At 36.5% G+C, this 18,221-nt stretch overlaps 1 long non-coding RNA gene across 2 annotated transcripts in view; it reads left to right on the forward strand.

Annotated features, from left to right (window-relative positions):
* Positions 1–18,221, forward strand: part of LOC121031608 (uncharacterized) — a 37,123-nt gene that overhangs the window by 3,837 nt on the left and 15,065 nt on the right. Inside the window, exons 2-3 of one of the 2 annotated variants that reach the window (XR_005790802.1) lie at positions 8,854–8,938; positions 17,541–17,849. This is a non-coding gene — a long non-coding RNA (uncharacterized LOC121031608). Of the gene's footprint in view, positions 1–8,853; positions 8,939–17,540; positions 17,850–18,221 lie in introns of those variants that run through there. The other variant, XR_005790801.1, reaches the window with a different exon arrangement.

Below are 18,221 nucleotides of genomic sequence, written 5' to 3' on the forward strand. Positions count from 1 at the left end.
CCCCCCCCCCTGCACTCTCCCCTGCTTGTGCACTCTCTTTCTCTAAAATAAAATTAATAAATTGATTAATGAAAAGAAATATGAAAGGGGGGGTGTGTTTTCTCTGATCCTTCTCTGATGTGATTCTTGATCACTTCAGGTTTTATTCTTTGCTCCTTTCTCTATATTTATCCATGGATTAAGTATCATTTATTAGTGACATCTCCCACCATTTTAGACAAAGTCAGACAAAATTAAAACCCTCCATAACCTGCTCCTCCAGGACTATGGCCTAGTTTTAATCTTCACTCCTTTCTCAGTATTCCTGCTGGAAGCCATCACATATTCAGATTGTTCTTCCAATCTCCACATTAATGGTTGATTTCTATAATATTCCTTTCAGAAAGGCAACCTCATCATAACACTGGAAATAACTGTGTTTTCAGATGTTTCCCTAATTGTCTTTCATGCAAAAATAAATATAATTAAAAGAATATTAATAAATTGCAGTAAATCCATTTTGAGTATTAAAATTTGTGGAATCAGTTTTCCTACCAATATTCTTCTTTGAGAATCACATTCAGAACTTAAACTGCAAATGTTTATTTTTATTGAAGAAAGGTAGTTTGCTAAATATATTTAATATCAGGAATAAATATGAATTTATGTGAGAGAGAATTGATTTAGTGCCAATCATGTGTCATTGTTTTAAAGGTAAATTAGAGAGCTGTTCCCAAAACAAATTTAAATAAAAACCTCTCTCTCTCTCTCTCTCTCTCTCTCTCTCAGACAAACATTTAAACATAAATATGCAAGGCAAAAGATCCACTTTCATCTGGGTAAAAATGTATGCTGAAAAAATTGTTAAGAATAAGACAACGTAATCCTATGCTAAGTGCCAAATGTTTGGTAGCAACAACAGAAAGTACTGACTGCAAGAATTTAAAGGAAGGGAGCACTCCAAGCTAAGACTGTCAGTCAATGGAGATTCCAAAAAGGAGGCAGAATTTGAGGAGGGCTTTACAGGATACCAAGGATTGAGACAGTTGCAGAGGAAATGAGAAATGTTTTGGAATAGGGAGAGTGGCATTATCATGGTGACCATACTTAGTTGTTTTCAAAAATAGAAAGTGAATACATCTCATTAGAATGGGTAGAACGAGAGTTCAAGAAAGGTAAAACTGGAAGAGCGATTGGGAGCAGATCTGGAGGTCTTTAGATGGCCCATCAATGGGAACTTCAAAGGATACTATCTAAAAAGTGAAAAGACAACCCACATAGAGGGAGAAAATATTTGTAAATCATTTATCCATTAAGCATCTAATATCAAGATATATAAAAAATTCTTACAACTTAACAATAAAAAGACAAATAGTTGAGTTAAAAACTTGGGAAAGTACTTGAATAGACATCTCTCCAAGTAAGATATACAAGTGACCAATAAGCACATGAAAAGATGCTCAATAGCATTAATCATCATGGAAATGTAAATCAAAACCACAATGAGATTCTACTTCACACTCACTAATATGGCTTTAACCAAAAAGATAAATAATAACATGTTAACAAGGATGTGAAGAACTCAGAACCATCCTACACTGCTGGTGGAAATGTAAAATGGGACACCCACTGTGGAAAACAGTTTAATCATATGTTAATCATACGTTTAGGTTGCCATATGACCCAGCAATACCACATCTTGGTATATGCCCAAGAGAAATAAAAACATGTTCACACAAGAATTTGCACACAAACGTTCACAACAGCATTATTTATAATTGCCAAAAGATAGGAACAACCTAAACACCACCAAGCAAAGAAAAAATACATAAAATGTAGTGTATTCATGCATTGGAATATTATTTATCCATAAAAAAGAATGAAGTACTGATAAATACCACAACATGAGTAAAGCTTGTAAACATTATGCTAAGTGCAAGAAGCCAGACACAAAAAGCATACATTATAATATTCCATTTACATACAAAATGTTCAGGATAGGCAAACCCATAGAGACAGAAGGTAGATTCATGGCTGCGAGGAGCTGGGAAGAGGGGTGAATGGGGAGTGACTGTTAACCGGGACGGAGTTTTGATGGAAGGTGATGAAAATATTCTGAATCAGTTAGTGGGATGGTTGTACAATTCTAAGAATATGCTGAAAACTGAATTGTATATTTTAAAACTGAGACTTTTATGGTACATGAATTATATCTCAATAAGAAAGAAAATCTACATTAAGAAAAAATAAGGAACTGTATCTTTTAAACCTTAAGCAGCCACGGAATATTTTTGTGTAGGACAACCTGTTCACATTTGCATTTTGATCTGTCTTGTCCCTTGACCTACAACAGTGTTTCTCACAGTGAAACAGTTTCTTTCTTTCCTTTTCCATGCAGCCTCCATTTCCTGACCCAGTCTTGCTCCCTGACCCTTGCCATCTGGCACCCAGTTTCATCACATTATTAAAATTCTTCTCTTAAAAGTTACCAAAAAGTTTCTTGCTACTAATCTAGGAGGTAGATGCTTATTTGTGCTCAAGAAACTAAATCTTTTTGTTTTGTGGTAATGATAACCACATTTTCTTGTAATTCCCTGTTCCTCATCTCTCTGAACACCTTTTTCCCCCCTCCTGTCCCGTAAAGGAAAGATATCCCCCTCAAAGATGTATTTCTGACCCTTTTACCTTCTGGAGCTGTTGGTGATCTTATCCAACCCCTGATTTCTGTAGGACTTGAAACTCTCTGCCCCAGCATCTCTCCACAGCTCCGGTCCTTCATTCCTTACTGCTGGCTGCACCTGTCTACCTAAATAGTCGGAAAAGTTGGCTCAGTCTCAATTTGACTTAAATGAAGCATACAAACTTTCTCTTATATTTTCTCTATCTCTCACAATCTTAGTATCTTCACAATAACTCCAGCTCAAAAATCATAACATTTTTTCACTCTTTGTATCCAACCAGCTATAGCTAAGTTATAACCAGCTATAATAGCTAAGACCTATAGACTCTACATTCGTATCTGTCACTTCTATGCTTTAATCTTCGTTCCCACTGAAAACAACCTAATCCAAGTATTCATTTTACACCTTGACTGGAATATCCTACCTTATATCTATGTCATATTCATCCTTCAATACATGGTTCAAACACCACTATGTCCATAGTGCCTTCTCCAACTTCTCTATGGAGAAGTGACCTCTGCATCCTCTAAATGCTTACCATGCTCTGTCTACATCCTCACAGTTACAGTAATTCGCATCAGATAAGGTAGAGAATATTAACTTCCCCACTAATGGAAGCTCCTGGAGTTAAGAAACATTGCCACTAGGATATACTTTGCCATTTAAAATATCTACTACATTGCTTTGTACCCAATTAGTTCCTGAAGGAATTTAAGATAGCCAGTGTTTTATACAAAATAAGCCTTTGATAACTTTTTGTTCACTGAACAAATGTTCACATAATCTTTTATTTTTTATAAGAACTTCTCTTAGGTATCACTGATAATTTGCAGCCAGAATTAAGAAGATAAAAAAAAATACTTATCACAGACAGGTCCCCAGCTTACTTATGTCCCACACATGCAAATAGGACCCCATCTAGACTAAAATAGGAATTCCCCTTCCCTCTGCTGTTACTGCTACCACAAAGTTCTTATCCCTTCAGAGGGAGAAAACCACTGCCACTGCACCCCCCCCCCACTTTCTGCCATGCACAGGGGATTGGTGAAGATGAGGTCAGAACTTTAGGCCCCTGGGGGGTATCATTTCCCCCAGCCATTTCCTATCATCCCTATCACCCTGGGCATCTCAGCCCCCTGACTCCCGTTCCAGTCCCATAGCCATGCTCATTCAACACCCTATCCTGCTAAAAATTCTTCTCTGGCCACAGGAACCACCACTGGTGCCTTCAGTCCCCAACACTCCAAGTCCTGTGGTTGCAGACTAGGAAGGGCTCTGACTTAGGATGGGGAGAATGACCTGCCCTGACATTTTAGGGCACTCTGAATAAATTTTCTCATAGATATATTATTGAAGATAATAATTACCTTCACATGTCAACCAAGAAACTCCATAACCACTTTTTACAATGTTTTCATGGAAAAATGGCTTCTGAGTTTTAAATTCAGGAAACAGTGCCTTAGGCTCTTTTGGACAAAGCGAACAAATATTTTGGGTGAAACCCAAGTAGGTACTTGATTTTCCAACTAACTTAAATGTGTGAACTTTTAAAAGTGAAATCATTCAAGGTTTTAATATTTAACATGATGAGAACTTTTTAGGCACCCTTCAATCTGCTTTAGATTTCTCTACATCACCTTAGGAAGATGTTATACTGCTGACAACTAGGTGTGATTTTGTCACATCAAAATACATATACACCTGCGCTTAAGACAAAAAGGTGATTGTGAATAAGGCTCACAGTTCGAAGGTACAGCAGGATGGTATAGAGCAGACGGTTTGATAATGAGAAATTATAGTTTCCTGCAATTCTTGAGGACCGAAGGGAGGGAATTACTTGCCTTATGCTGGCAGCAATTTCCTTAAACCCTGTGAGATGGCATAGCTCAAGCTGTTGCAAATGTAGACAGAGTAGCTACCAGCCACAGCTCTTGGTTGGAGCAAGATTCCCTGAGGCATGAAATACATTGAAAAGCCTTTCTAAATAGGATTGATCACTTAATTTGACTGTTTTAGAGAAAATCCTACATAGTCTTCAATTTCTAGCATTTGTTCACAGTTTCCTGGAAGCTTATTAATTATTTCTACCATATATGTGGGTATATACATTCATATATATTTTAATTAGGTACTCTAATCATAGAGATCATCATCAATATATGGTGTTAAAAGTGTTAGACATTAGTTACAGAATATTCCTTTAGCTTGGCTTTCACAATATGGTACCATCAACACCAAGCTCTTCCTCTGAGAGAAAAAATTAAGTCTTTAGATGCATGTTGGTGTCTTTTTTTTTGCAAGATGGGTGTGGTGACATCAACCATTGCCACTAGTCCTCAAAACAGAGCAACCAGCAGCACAAAAAGGATCATCATGTTTAAAAACAGAGAAGCTGGTATCTGTTTTGTTAACCGCACACTTCATTTCGAGGGGTTAACTTTTGCCTCTCACTTATACTTTCTCTTTCATGAATGAGCAATTAATTACTTAGCCGCTGTCGCTGTTTCAGAGCTTCAGTTTACAATAGCCTTTTGTTTTCTTGCACACTAAAGAGCTTTGAAGGATTTCAATCTTCAAAAACACAGAGCACTTTTTTTCTCTTTATTTCTCAACACAAAAAAAAGTGTCTATTCTTATGTATATTTAATAACAGTCTTCAAAAAAGAGCCTTATTGTGCACCTTAACATGATCTGATTGATTCTTGCAGCTAAGTCAAAGGAACACATACAAATCTTAGCTCTGGGAAACATTTTCTATTTAAGAATTTTAAAGTGTAAACTTTATAATAAAGTAGGGGAGAACATGTAAATATGTTGTATTTCATTTTAAATACAGTTAAGCACAGTTTAAACACAGCCAACTCTTTCCAGATGATAATGTGACTTGGATAATGAAGTGCTTCGTCTTAAGTCACAGAAAGTTCAGTGCTGTTGCAGCTTACAATTACAGGGGGAGCTCTGTATGTCCTTATTTAAATATGTTTATCTCTTGACAACAAGGAGATGCATGTATTTATGTATACACATACATACAGTCTTCACAGGCAGAGGAAAATAAAAGACTGAGGCATTATCTGATAGAATTACTGTCTGTTGATAATACCTGAGACGTAAGTCCCTCATATCCCTCTTTTATTTTTTTTAATATATGAAATTTATTGTCGAATTGGTTTCCATACAACACCCAAGTCTCATCCCAAAAGATGCCCTCTTCAATGCCCATCACCTACCCCCCCCACCCCCCATCAACCCTCAGTTTGTTCTCAGTTTTCCCTCTTTTATTTCTTAAAAACAGATGTGGGTAAGACAATTAATCTGGCTAGGATAATAAAACTTCCATCCATTTTGAATGTATTTTTGTGTAGGGTGTAAGAAAGTGGTCCAATTTCATTCTTCCACATGTTGCTGTCCAGTTTTGAGCACTGGGTGTTAACATGTAAGCGATGAATCACTAAATTCTACTCGTGAAGCCAATATTACACTATATGTTAACTAACTAGAATTTGAATAAAAACTTGAAGCCAATATTACACTATATGTTAACTAACTAGAATTTGAATAAAAACTTGAAACAAAAATAAATAAAAATAAATAAAAGCTCAGATAACAGCATTTTTCTGCAATAAAGTATTTTTTAGTTGTTAAAAAAAAAACCTTCCATTATCTAGAATGGTTATGGAATTGAAATGTTAATTTAATAGTGTGATTAATTCAGCATTAAGTAGTACATACTTTCTCCTTTAACCCATGAAATTAAAAATGCAAATAATTCAGTTAAATATATAAAACAATTTCTATCCCTGGTAAAGATGAGCTGAACTTGGAATATACCTTTGTCTTGATATTAAAAAAAAAATTCTAGTCCTGACACAAGTTTACTGATTATCAATCACTTCTTTCTCATAATATTGCTGAGATCCCATGAGTGAACACACACATGCACATCAGTTAACAGAGGGCTCTAAGTAGTTACATTCCAGCAAATTGAGAATATACCATAAGTATCTCAGCTTCTAACTTCATTTTATATTTTACAAATACAGTATTTTACATTTAAAAATTTTTTTAAGTATTTGTTTTTTTTAATTTTTTTAAGTTTGTTTATTTGTTTTGAGAGAGAGAGAGAGAGCAGGGGAGGGGCAGTAAGAGAGGGAAAGAGAGAATCCCAAGCAGGCTCAGTACTGACAGCACGGAGCCTGATGTGGGGCTCAAACTCACAAACTGTGACATCATGACCTGAGCAGAAACCAAGAGTCAGACATTTAACTGACTGAGCCACCCAGGCACCCCTGAATTTTTAAATGTTAATATCTTCCTGGCCCACTAGAGAGCTTAATAAAGCATACTCCCAGCATTTATGTCAAAATCTTGTACAGAGTAAGACAGCAAGGCCAGGTATATACTGACCTGACAACCCATTATGCGATCACCTCTTGGCTCTGGTGGTCAGATACAATTTGCACTCTGGTAGTTGAGGTGACCACTGATGATGTCCTCCTGGGCTTGGACATATCCTTTTTCATCATCCTTCATTCAGTCAAACAGGGTTCAGAGTCAGAGTCATTCTACTAAGTGAGGCTCTTGGAGAATATCAGGAATCCAGTTAGGTTAGACTGACAAGAACCCAATTCTTTATAATTACCTCTCTGTACCACCATGGCATTTAGCGCCTCCAATGGAGACAGGTGGAATTCAGGTGATCAAGAACTTCTCCACTGTGGGAGACCAGGATGATTTGGTTAATTCTGGCTACATTATCAGCTTTCCAATTTTGTAATTCTATCTTAATATGACTACATTGAAACATATATAACGTATAATGAACTGTTTGAAAATATTTCATGTTTTGGCTTAAATTATCTCTAGGACACACTATCCCTAGTGCAATTTTGAATATCTGAATATGTTATCCTATTATGTGGCCATAGTATCATTTATTTAACCAATCCCCTGATGCTGAAAATTAAGATATTTTCATTTTAACATTAAAACACCACTCTGCCATAACTATCCATGCAGTTGTACTCATGAAAAGATAAAGCTCAGTGGTTAAGGGCATAAATTTTGGTGCCCAGCAGAGGGAGATTTGGGTCCTGTCACTTTCTAATGGTGTAATTTTGGATAAATCTCTTAACATCTCAAAGCTTTAGTTCTTTCATCTGTGAAAGGAAGATAATTTGACCTAATTCCTAGGGATTTTAAGAGCATCCAATGAGGAAGTACATGTGAATTCATGGTAAATAAATTAGTTTGCTCTTAAGTAGCTACCTATACTTATTTCCTTAAGATGAATTTATAGCAGTACCTGAGTAGCTTGGTTAGTTAAACATCTGACTCTTGGTTTCAACTCAGGTCATGATCTCACAGTTTGTGAGATGGAGCCCTGCATCAGGCTCTATGCTGACAGCACAGAACCTGCTTGGGATTCTGTCTCTCCCTCTCCTCTCTGCTTCTCTGTCTCTCTTTCAAAATAAATAAATAAACTTGAAAAAAGATGAATTTATAGACATGAAATTATATTGTTAATGTACATTTTTAAGGTCCTTGACTCATGTTACCTAATTGCCCTCATAGTATACAACTCCCAATAGCAATATCACATTATGGTTTGTATCTAGAATCATCAATAGGAGTTCTAGGTCTCGTTTCATGTGGGTACCTATCACAGGGACATATACACAGCACATGCTCCAATCATTGTTTGTTTAGTGAATATCTATACCTTTCCTTCTGATATGAATAAGCACATCTGGTTTTTTTGTTTGTTTGTTTGTTTGTTTGTTTGTTTGTTTGTTTGTTTGTTTTTAAACAGCACCACCGGGGCGCCTGGGTGGCGCAGTCGGTTAAGCGTCCGACTTCAGCCAGGTCACGATCTCGCGGTCCGTGAGTTCGAGCCCCGCGTCAGGCTCTGGGCTGATGGCTCAGAGCCTGGAGCCTGTTTCCGATTCTGTGTCTCCCTCTCTCTTTGCCCCTCCCCCGTTCATGCTCTGTCTCTCTCTGTCCCAAAAATAAATAAACGTTGAAAAAAAAAAAATTAAACAGCACCACCTTTTCAGAGACAAGGCCCTCCTTGTCATCAATTCTGGAGGTCACCACTGCAGGCAAATAGAACAAGTGGGCTTCACAGTCAATGGCAGTGGTTCTCATCTAGGGAATGTATTTTAAAATGCAGATTTCTGTGTTCTGTTTGCAGAGATTCTGATTCAGGAAGTTCCATTTGTGGCCCAGGAATCTAATCTTTATTTACCACTTTCCAACCAACACCATTCCTGACACGGGTAGTGTATGTGTTCTATCCTGATAACCACTGATCTCTATAGTCTTTGCCTCACAATGCCAGAGTTCTTTAGGTTCCTTCCAATCCTGTGACTCTATAATGTATTTTTTAAAGGCATCACCAATCAAAACAAGCTCAGAGGCCTTATAACTTATCCATAATATTTGATAATTATTAAAAGATGCATTGTTGCTAAACTAGCCAGGCTTTCTGCTGATTTGGGGGAAGAACAAGTGAAACAAAGACAAATAGTTTATCTTGGTACCTGCCCACACATGCCAAATTCCATCCTGGTATCTATTCCCCGCATGGTCTGCTTCATTTTGACCAAAAGTAAACATTATGTTATCACTCCATATCATTCTCCTTGATCCAAATGCCCACAGAGGGGCTGGAAGTGGCCTCCAAAGAGGGTCTCTTGCTGTCCTTAGTGAGCAGCCCAAAACCAACAGACCCAAGTGAAGGTTTGAAGAAGGTGGCCCTCAGAAAGTTCTTCAAGGAAAAGTCGAGGGTCACCAGCAAATTTAGCAACTGAGATCTAGAAGCCAATGCTCCTGAGAAAAGAGCATTCAAAGTGAAAAAGACAAATGATACTAGTAAAGAGCCTCTCTCAAGCTTGATTTCATGTAGTTTTGGCTTTGTGTAGTTCTTGGTACATCTATACCCAGCTTTTCTCAGAATGGTTCCCAATTACCCACCTACCCCGAGCCTCAGATAAGAAAACAAATGCTATCATACATCACTTTTCTCTTCTTATATAAAATAAAGATAGGGTTGTTAGGAGGATTACATTTGATGACTTAGCAGAATGCCTGTTACATAATACAGGTGGTCAGTCATTTTCCTTCTCTCTTCCTCTCTACCTTCACCCATCCTCACTCCCAAATCTGTCCTTCTGTATCTAAATAAGACTGCTAGTTCACATATCTCTATGTCTTACTTTTTAAGTAACCCACAAGAATTTGTTCAAAACATCATTACATACCAGCATATTCATTATGGACTTTATAATAAAAATATAACTCATGATTTATAACCTCAATCAATTTATAATCTGATAGGAAAGAGAAAACGAACATGCATATAGCAACTGGAGGACAAATAAAATTTTATTAAATGTTATTTATTAAGTAATTTAATTTATTACTTAATTTATTAAAACTTAATTTATTAAAAATTATCTGCTGGATCATCAATAAGTATGGTAGCAATTCAAAGAAAGGAGAAAGCTATGGGTCTGAATTTCCAAAGAAAGCTTCAAGGAATAGTCAGAGTTTAATCTTGGCTCTGAAATAAAAACATCTATACGTTACTTACTATGTGTCAGTTACTATACTAAATAGAGATAGGTTTATCTTTTATCTCTATCATTACTCTCTTCCTCTTTATGAAAGAACAATTCAGTTTGCATAGAGGCAAGGACATTACAGATGTGAGGAATGGGAAAAGAAGCAACTGAGACAAGAGAAATGTAGGGATTTGTTTCATGCATTTTTCAAGCAACACCACTGTCCAAATAAGCCCTTTTGAACTCCAGCATACCAGGCTTTATCTGTACTTTCCCACACAAGTCAATTATAGCCTGGACCATACTTCCTACACAATTCAAGTTCTCATCATTTATTGATAAAATAGCCCATGGCATTAAAAAAAAAAAAAAGTCTTCCATGCAAAATCATGGCAAATTACATGAGGAATAAGAATATTTTATTCTTGGGGCACCCGGGTGGATCAGTTGGTTAAATGTCTGACTCTTAATTTCTGCTCAGGTCATGATCTTATGGTTCATGGGCTCGAGCCCTGCATCTGGCTCTGTACTGACAGAGTGAAACCTGCTTGGGATTCTCTCTCTCCCTCTTTTTCTGCCCCTCCCCAGCTCCCTCTGACTCTCTCTGAAAATAAATAAATAAACTTAATTATAAAACTTAAATTTTAAAAAAGAGTATTTTATTCTTTAAGTTGTAGTCATAGAATTAACCTGACTTTCCTTGAACAATGAAAATGTTGCCAGGAAGAAATGATGCAATCTGAGGTAGTGGAAAGTATAGGGACTTTGACAGGTCACCAGAATTAGAATTCGTCCATTCCCTCCACCCCTGCCACTTGCTGTGTGACCATGGATAAATAATTTATTCTGAGTTTGTTTCTTTGTGTGTTAATTGAAGCTATAAAAATAATACCTGTAGTAGAAAATTTTTGTGAAGATTAAAGGAAATAATCTAGTTGAATGCCTTTTGGAAATCGAAAGGATTACAGAAATATTATTTTTATTATTATTATTATTACTGCTTTTATTATCATTTGCTGAACTAGGTATTGTTACATCAGGTGAATAAATTTAAGTTTGCTTAGAAGTAAATGATTCCTATAAAATATATGCTTGGTCTCCCTTCAGGTGTACTAAACTTCAGCTGTGTAATATAAGCATTTAACTGTCTTTTCCACATAAAACTTATTTGTGACTCACACAGATTCCTTTGCCTTATGAGGATGTTCAAAACACCTCTATCTATTCTAGAAAATAAAATTTCTCAAGTTGTTGCTTTTTTCTCCAAGCCTAAGTGCATTTTTCATTTCCCAAAGAAAGATGAGACAGCCAGAAGAATTGGTCTATTGCTGCCTCTTTAAAAGACTCTCTTCTTTCCATCGTTCCTGGCTTGTATTGAAACCAGATGGTAAAACCAAGACTGGAACATCCTTTGGTGTCCAGAAGGAGGCCAGTCTGGCCAAAGCATTGTCATTCTTGTCAGCAACCAGAGTCAAAAACATTTTTATAGTTAATCATCAGGAGTGCCTACTGGCTCTAACAGCCATGTATGCAGTATTTGTCAGCATGAAGGTTCTATCCACACCACAGATGACGCCATGTCGGCAAGAAATGTGTTTCGATATCCTTTAGCAATGAGCTGAGCAAATTTTCATGGCTGACTCCCAAAGCAAACAATGATATAAAATTTAGTGCCGGACTTCTTTTTCACCAAATTGTGTGGATACTAGTATCTTTCATTTATAAAACCTAACTCCTTCACAGCAAGTCTGCCCTGGAATACTCTTTAAAATATGGGAAGTTAAAGAACTGCAGCAAATTACTACAAATATTTTTAAAGAAATTAACCCACCCTAAAATGAACTTTCATTTCCAAAGATGGAGAGTTGCAGTCTTAGACTCTGAGGAATCAGAGTAATTTCATGGATGAGGGCCCACCAATAAAATCCTGTCTCTACCTATATTCAGTAATTAATTATAGCAAGGAGGCAGGGAATGTGAAAATAGCATAGAGTAAATGCATTATTCTTTGGAGCTCAAATAGAGAAGTTTTGGTGGCCACAGGAAAGGAATACTAACATTGTAAAACATGGCAAGGGCATAAGTTTATTAGGTCTTATATATAGCTGATGGAAGCTATTCATTTTTCAAGTACTATAGAAAAGGAAATCCAGATATCTGGAGAAGGACATTCAAAAACAGCTTCTCCACTTTACAGTTGAGGCTTGTCACCATATCAGAGGGACTCAGATGATTATTTCATGTGAAAGGTTCAAGTAGAAAATTTTGAAGGAGATGCCTAAAGCAGCAGAACTAAATTATGGTTACATATTACAGTATTGCAAGAGGATCTAACATAGGTCTGACTTTATTCTATAATGAAACTGTATATGTGTAATCAGCAAAACAGTGTTCAGGGCACAAACCATACAAGTTTCAGGTTGTAACTGATGAATGCTTGTAGAAACCAGAATCCTGTAATACTGACGTTACTCTCCCTACCATGATATATATATCCATAGTGTTTGTAATTCATAATTTTTGTACAAAACAAAATAAAAATTTGTTGTGCTAACCCTAATATTCCTCAGCTAGTGAAAGTTAAGATCCTTAATGAAATGCATATTTATTTACTTTGGATTGATAACATTTGAAATATGATGACCAATGTCTTTTTCTTTAAAAGTGCTTCCAAAATTATCTAAGATATGTATGTGTAGGATGATTTGGTTTGGTTCAGTTTCTCTCCTTTTGAAATTAAGACTATCTTCCCATAGATAAACCCAGGTTTATCATCAGTAGTGCTCTGTTATTTTTGAATTAACACTGAGAATATTAATATGGTACAATAGCCATTAAAAGGGACAGAGGAAATTTTAAATAGACAGTAGTTAAAAATCATTAAGACTAAAAGATTAGCATGTGCTATTTTAAAAGAGTAACAATTAAAAAAAATATTTTAGAGAAAGAAAAAATCTGAGAAATTTAGTCAGAGTTTTTGGTTTATATACTGTTATGTTATTCCTTGTCATCCCTTGGTAAAGCATAAGAAAAATAATGCATCACATCTTTAAAAAGATAGCAGTAATGTAGGAGACAGTACATGGATTTCTTCCCAAGAGCTCACTGACTAATTTAAATGTCTTTTGATTGGCCAATCATTTTCATTCCCAAGCAGAAATGATTGGAAACAAGCTTTCTCCAACCCCCCACTTTAGTTGTTAACTGAGCCAATCATTAAAAAGACCAGTTTTGAACCTACAGAGTAAATAGGTTCATACATTTAAAGAAACGTGGCTTTCTAACTGCCCTTTGTTAGATTAGAGATGCTTTATTTCATTCCTCAAGGAAAAGTTACTTGTTTTGCTTTCTGAAACATAAAGTGAGATGCAAACAGCTTTACAATAAATTAAAATGTTCTGAAAAGAATCCTAATACTGAAAGATATCTCTACTCATTAACCAAGGAGCTACTCATTCTGAATGATAAAAGTTGTATTAGGTTAAAAAGTATTCTTCAGAAAGGAGTTTCAGGATTCTGACCTTCTTTTACTTCGTTATTATATAAAAAGGGAGCTTGAAATCATCTAGAAATAATAAAAAAAAATTTAAGCAAGGCCCCTGATACCAATTTTCTCTTCACATTTATATTAAGAAGCTAATAAAATATAGATTAAATAAAGCCAGAAGATCCATATAAGCCCTCACTTGTTATGTAAGGGGCCAGGCCTTATGTAATATGCATTTTCTTACTAATTCTTCAAATTCTGAATGCTTTGTGTGATACCAAGGAATACTGAATACAAGGGATGTTTAATGTTTTTATAATACATATGCATTTGCATATGCACGGAGCATATGAGCTACTTTTGTCAGTAGTTTGGTGACATCTAGTGGAAATAGTGATTTGTAACCTACAATAAAGTTCAAATCCCATAGCAAAAGGGAATGGTTTGGGGATCAAGAACATGGATAAACAATTGAAAACATTTCCCTACCTTCTGTCCTAAGTAACAAAAATGAGCACATTTAGGTAATCTTTCTGAGGAAAAGTAACTTAACATCCATGTCAATTACATTAAAAAAAAATTCTGATCAGAAAATACATGGTCTTGGCAAAAAATTTAGAATATAAACATACAAGAAAACAAAAATTATCTATAATCCTTCCACCCCCCCAAAAAAAAAACACTCATTGATATAGTGTGCCTTTTTCTCTAAGCTTATATATATATTTGTTTTTTTACTAAATTTCGAGTTCCTGGATATACAATTTTATATTCTAATTTTTTCACATTGTGTGAGCCTTTTTATCACATAAAATGTTTATGAGCATGTTATCAGATAAAAAAATAATTTTAATTATGAGAAACAGAGAACATTAGTATTTTTTATTTTCAGAGTAGGATACAACAAGCGTATAATTTTGTGAATTCTATGAGGATCCAGGAATGATACAGAAACATGATTTCAGTAAAGCTCTTTCATTAGCACTGTTTTTTAAAAGACCTATCCATAAAAATGCTAAATATGTACTTTACATCAATAAAAAACCTTATTAAGGATATTACCAGATCCAAGGGTATTGAAAATGAATGAAACCCCATACCTTACCTGTGAAACACAAGTAGCCTAATAAGGAAGAATTAAATATTTTTCAAATAAATAATATTGTAACCAATATATAGAACTGTACAAAGGAGGAAGTTACGATCTTTAGGGGGAAAAGAAATGGAGAAACCCTCCAAGAAGAGATGACAGCTGTGCAGGACTTTGAAGAATGAAGAAGGATGAAGGGTATTAGCGGAGGCAAGAAGCATGGAATGGCTTGGTGTAAGTTGGCATCCCTGGAGAAAAGTCGTAACGATAGAAGATGTGACTAGAGAGGTGATGGCAGATGGTGAAGGATCTTTATCATGGCGGTTATGGAAACCCACTAAAAGTTCTTTTTTACGGACAGTAACATGATTACATTAGCATTTTATAAAATCATGCTGACTGCAGTGTGGAAGATGAATAGGAGAGGAGGGGACCAGCCAGTAGACTGCTGCAGCAATTCAGAAGGGAAATGGGGAGGCCGGCACTGAGAAAGAGCAGTGAGTTTAGACAGAAAACAAACAGTGGAAGGTTCTTTAAGAGGGGGCAAGTCATGGAATTCAAATATGCTGGATGATAGACACCTAGGTACTAAGAATGACCCTGAATCCTGCTTTAGGTCACTAATATCTAGAACAGCATTCAAACAATTACTAGTTAAGGAGGAAATGTGTGATTTTTAGATTGCACACTGCAACATGTGTAAGCTTGGACAAATCTTAATTTATATTATGATCATATGATAGATAGCAGGGAAAGAGGTTTGTATGCACACCTTATCAGGCTGGTTCTGGTTCAGGTTTTCTTTGACAGAGGTCAAAGAAAAAGAAAATTTGGCATGTCCTCATTACCCCAATGATTAAATAAATAGGTAGGTACATAGATAGATAGATAGATAGATAGATAGATAGACGCATGCCTCCACTGTGGGCGAGGAGTGGTTAACGTCTCTAATTGGCCTTAGCACCAAGCCAAGGCTCGGGGAAGGAGGAGTGCTAAAGAGGTTTGAGACATAATCAAGGAGATTCAAAGGAAAAACCAATTTCAGCTGTCAGAGATTTGTCTACATGCAGTGTCATTAGAAAGAGTAAATGACCTGCTGAACTCTTGGGTATCAAGAAGACATTTCTAAAATGTAGAGATCAAAATTATATTATTCAAATCTACATCTACGTGCCTCTGTGCATATGCCTCCATATATACAAAGTGGAGGGAGAGCTTTTAGAGCATGCAATGAAGACGCGGGTTCCCGGAGCAGCGATCCACTAGCAATCAAATTTACTAAGTTAACAGGAGCCATGTGTCCTGCACTTACCATGTGCTCGAGTCACCTGCTGCCAAGCAGTAGATGTTTTTAGCTACCACTGATGGAGTGCTCACCTTGGGCTAAGTGCTTTACAAACATTCTCCAGTTTAATCCTTTCAACAACCTAGGAGTTTAACCCTATGATACTTAGGGGGAGGTTAAGCCATTTGCCCAAGGTCACTCAGCCAGTAAGTGGAGAAGCTAGGATTCAAACTCTTCTCCAACTCCATATCTGTGCCCTTACCCATTACGCTGTCCTAGGTCAGCACTGTTCATTCATTTGTTCAAAAACTCAAGTTCTCTTAAGTTTTATTGTTATCGAATGCTTTTATGAACACAAGGGACCATGCATACCAGTAGCTAGATTCTGATATCAACATAGAGTTTCCTTCCTTCCTGAGACGTGTAGCTCCACAACTGACTGCAGTGTTCTCTTATTTTGTTTCAGAGCATACAGAGCTGGTGTGTGAGAGACAGGTGGCAGCCAGTTGCTATGGCAATTGCCTGTCATTAATGATAAAGGGTAATTACTGCCGCAAATATCCGTTTAACTTGAAAAATCTGACTTGCCCGCTCCCCATAGGGGGCACACCCTTTATACCATTCCCTCTGCTCACAGCAGCCTATCTTCTTGTATAAACTCTGACTGGACAATGTTGCTTTGCTGCAAAGAGCTAAGTAAAGCCTGACTTCTTAAAGATTTAGGAGAAGGAAGAGGAGATGAGTCACAGAAAGAAAAAGGCTAAAAAAAAAAAAATTAAAGATACACATTTCCCTCCTCTACAGACTGTCTAAACGTGTTTCCCTTTAATTAAAGTGTGAAGGAAATAACCCCAAAATATGGCACAATCATGGACAAAGTTCAATGGCTGTTTGAATAACCACATGTGGCTAATTACTAGAGGCTGACTATAAGATCAAATAGTGTTTTTAAACTGACTTAGAGAACTATGGAAAAGATGAAGATGTCCCAGAGGAAGTGATTCTGAGAAATCCCTATACTCAGTATTATTTACCAATTTTTCCAAGTCAGCTAACAGCCCTTTTGATAGGGGAATTGTGCTTACTCTGTTGGGGGATAATGTAGAGTGAAAAACTTCATTAGTACCTTTTAGTTCAGTGTTCTAGACAGGTTATAAAAGGACAGTCTCTAACTGTAGTACATTACAGACTGTGCTAGGTAAATGTTATCATTAAAAAAGATGTCAAAGTAAAAAGCCCAGAAACTGGGACTCAACATAAAATCAAACGCCAATTTCATCTCTCTTTTCTTCCCACCCCAAACCTGGGGTTCACTCTCCTCCCATTAATGTTTTTTGAAATGCTGGCCATTTTTGCTTGACACACCAGTGATGAATTTATAGGCATTATTCTCACAAACAGGAAGTCTAGTCTAAAGCCTGTTTCATAATTATCTTTTTCTTTTTTAATCCAGTTCTCATTACATTTAATACCCAACCTACAGACAAGTGGACAAGCTTTTGGTCCAAGATAATGGACCATTCCCTACAAGAATATTCTTATTCCTTAGAGATTAATGTTCCAAGATGTCCAGAATCTTATCCCCAGAGTTTGGCCTGGTTACTGAGGTCATGTTTTGCTCTGTCTTTTTTTATTATTATTATTATTATTATTATTATTATTATTATTAAGCCATAGAATAGCTAGAGCAGAAGGAGTTTGGGTGGGAAACAACCCAAGGGCTGGCTCACCCATACAGACTGCATAACACAGGTGGGAGAGAGGAGGGTTCACCAGTATTTATAATCCTTGAAACTGTGATTCTGAGAATCACAGAGATTCAAGCACCCTGGAGCCTGTAGTGTAATGACCAGGCTCCTAACCCAGAAGCAAACATATTTTGATCAAGACAGGATGATTCTTTTCCATCTTGAGAGCCTACGACTGATGCAAAGAAGATTGGGAGTTACATTCGTATTCAATTCACCTATTGCATTTCTTTTCCATGGTATGGAAATAAAAGCAGGAAGCCTGGAGGAGAAAGAAAATTGAGAGCAGAATGGAGGTGAAGGAAAAAAAGGGAATTAATTGGGTTTGAGGTATTTTGGCCAGTAGCACATCCTTGTTCATTGGGGCTATTACTGCCCTAAAAGGT

Source organism: Herpailurus yagouaroundi, unplaced genomic scaffold (assembly GCF_014898765.1).
Source record: "Herpailurus yagouaroundi ecotype Mexico unplaced genomic scaffold, PumYag 141, whole genome shotgun sequence".
NCBI classification, from domain to species: Eukaryota; Metazoa; Chordata; class Mammalia; order Carnivora; family Felidae; genus Herpailurus; species Herpailurus yagouaroundi.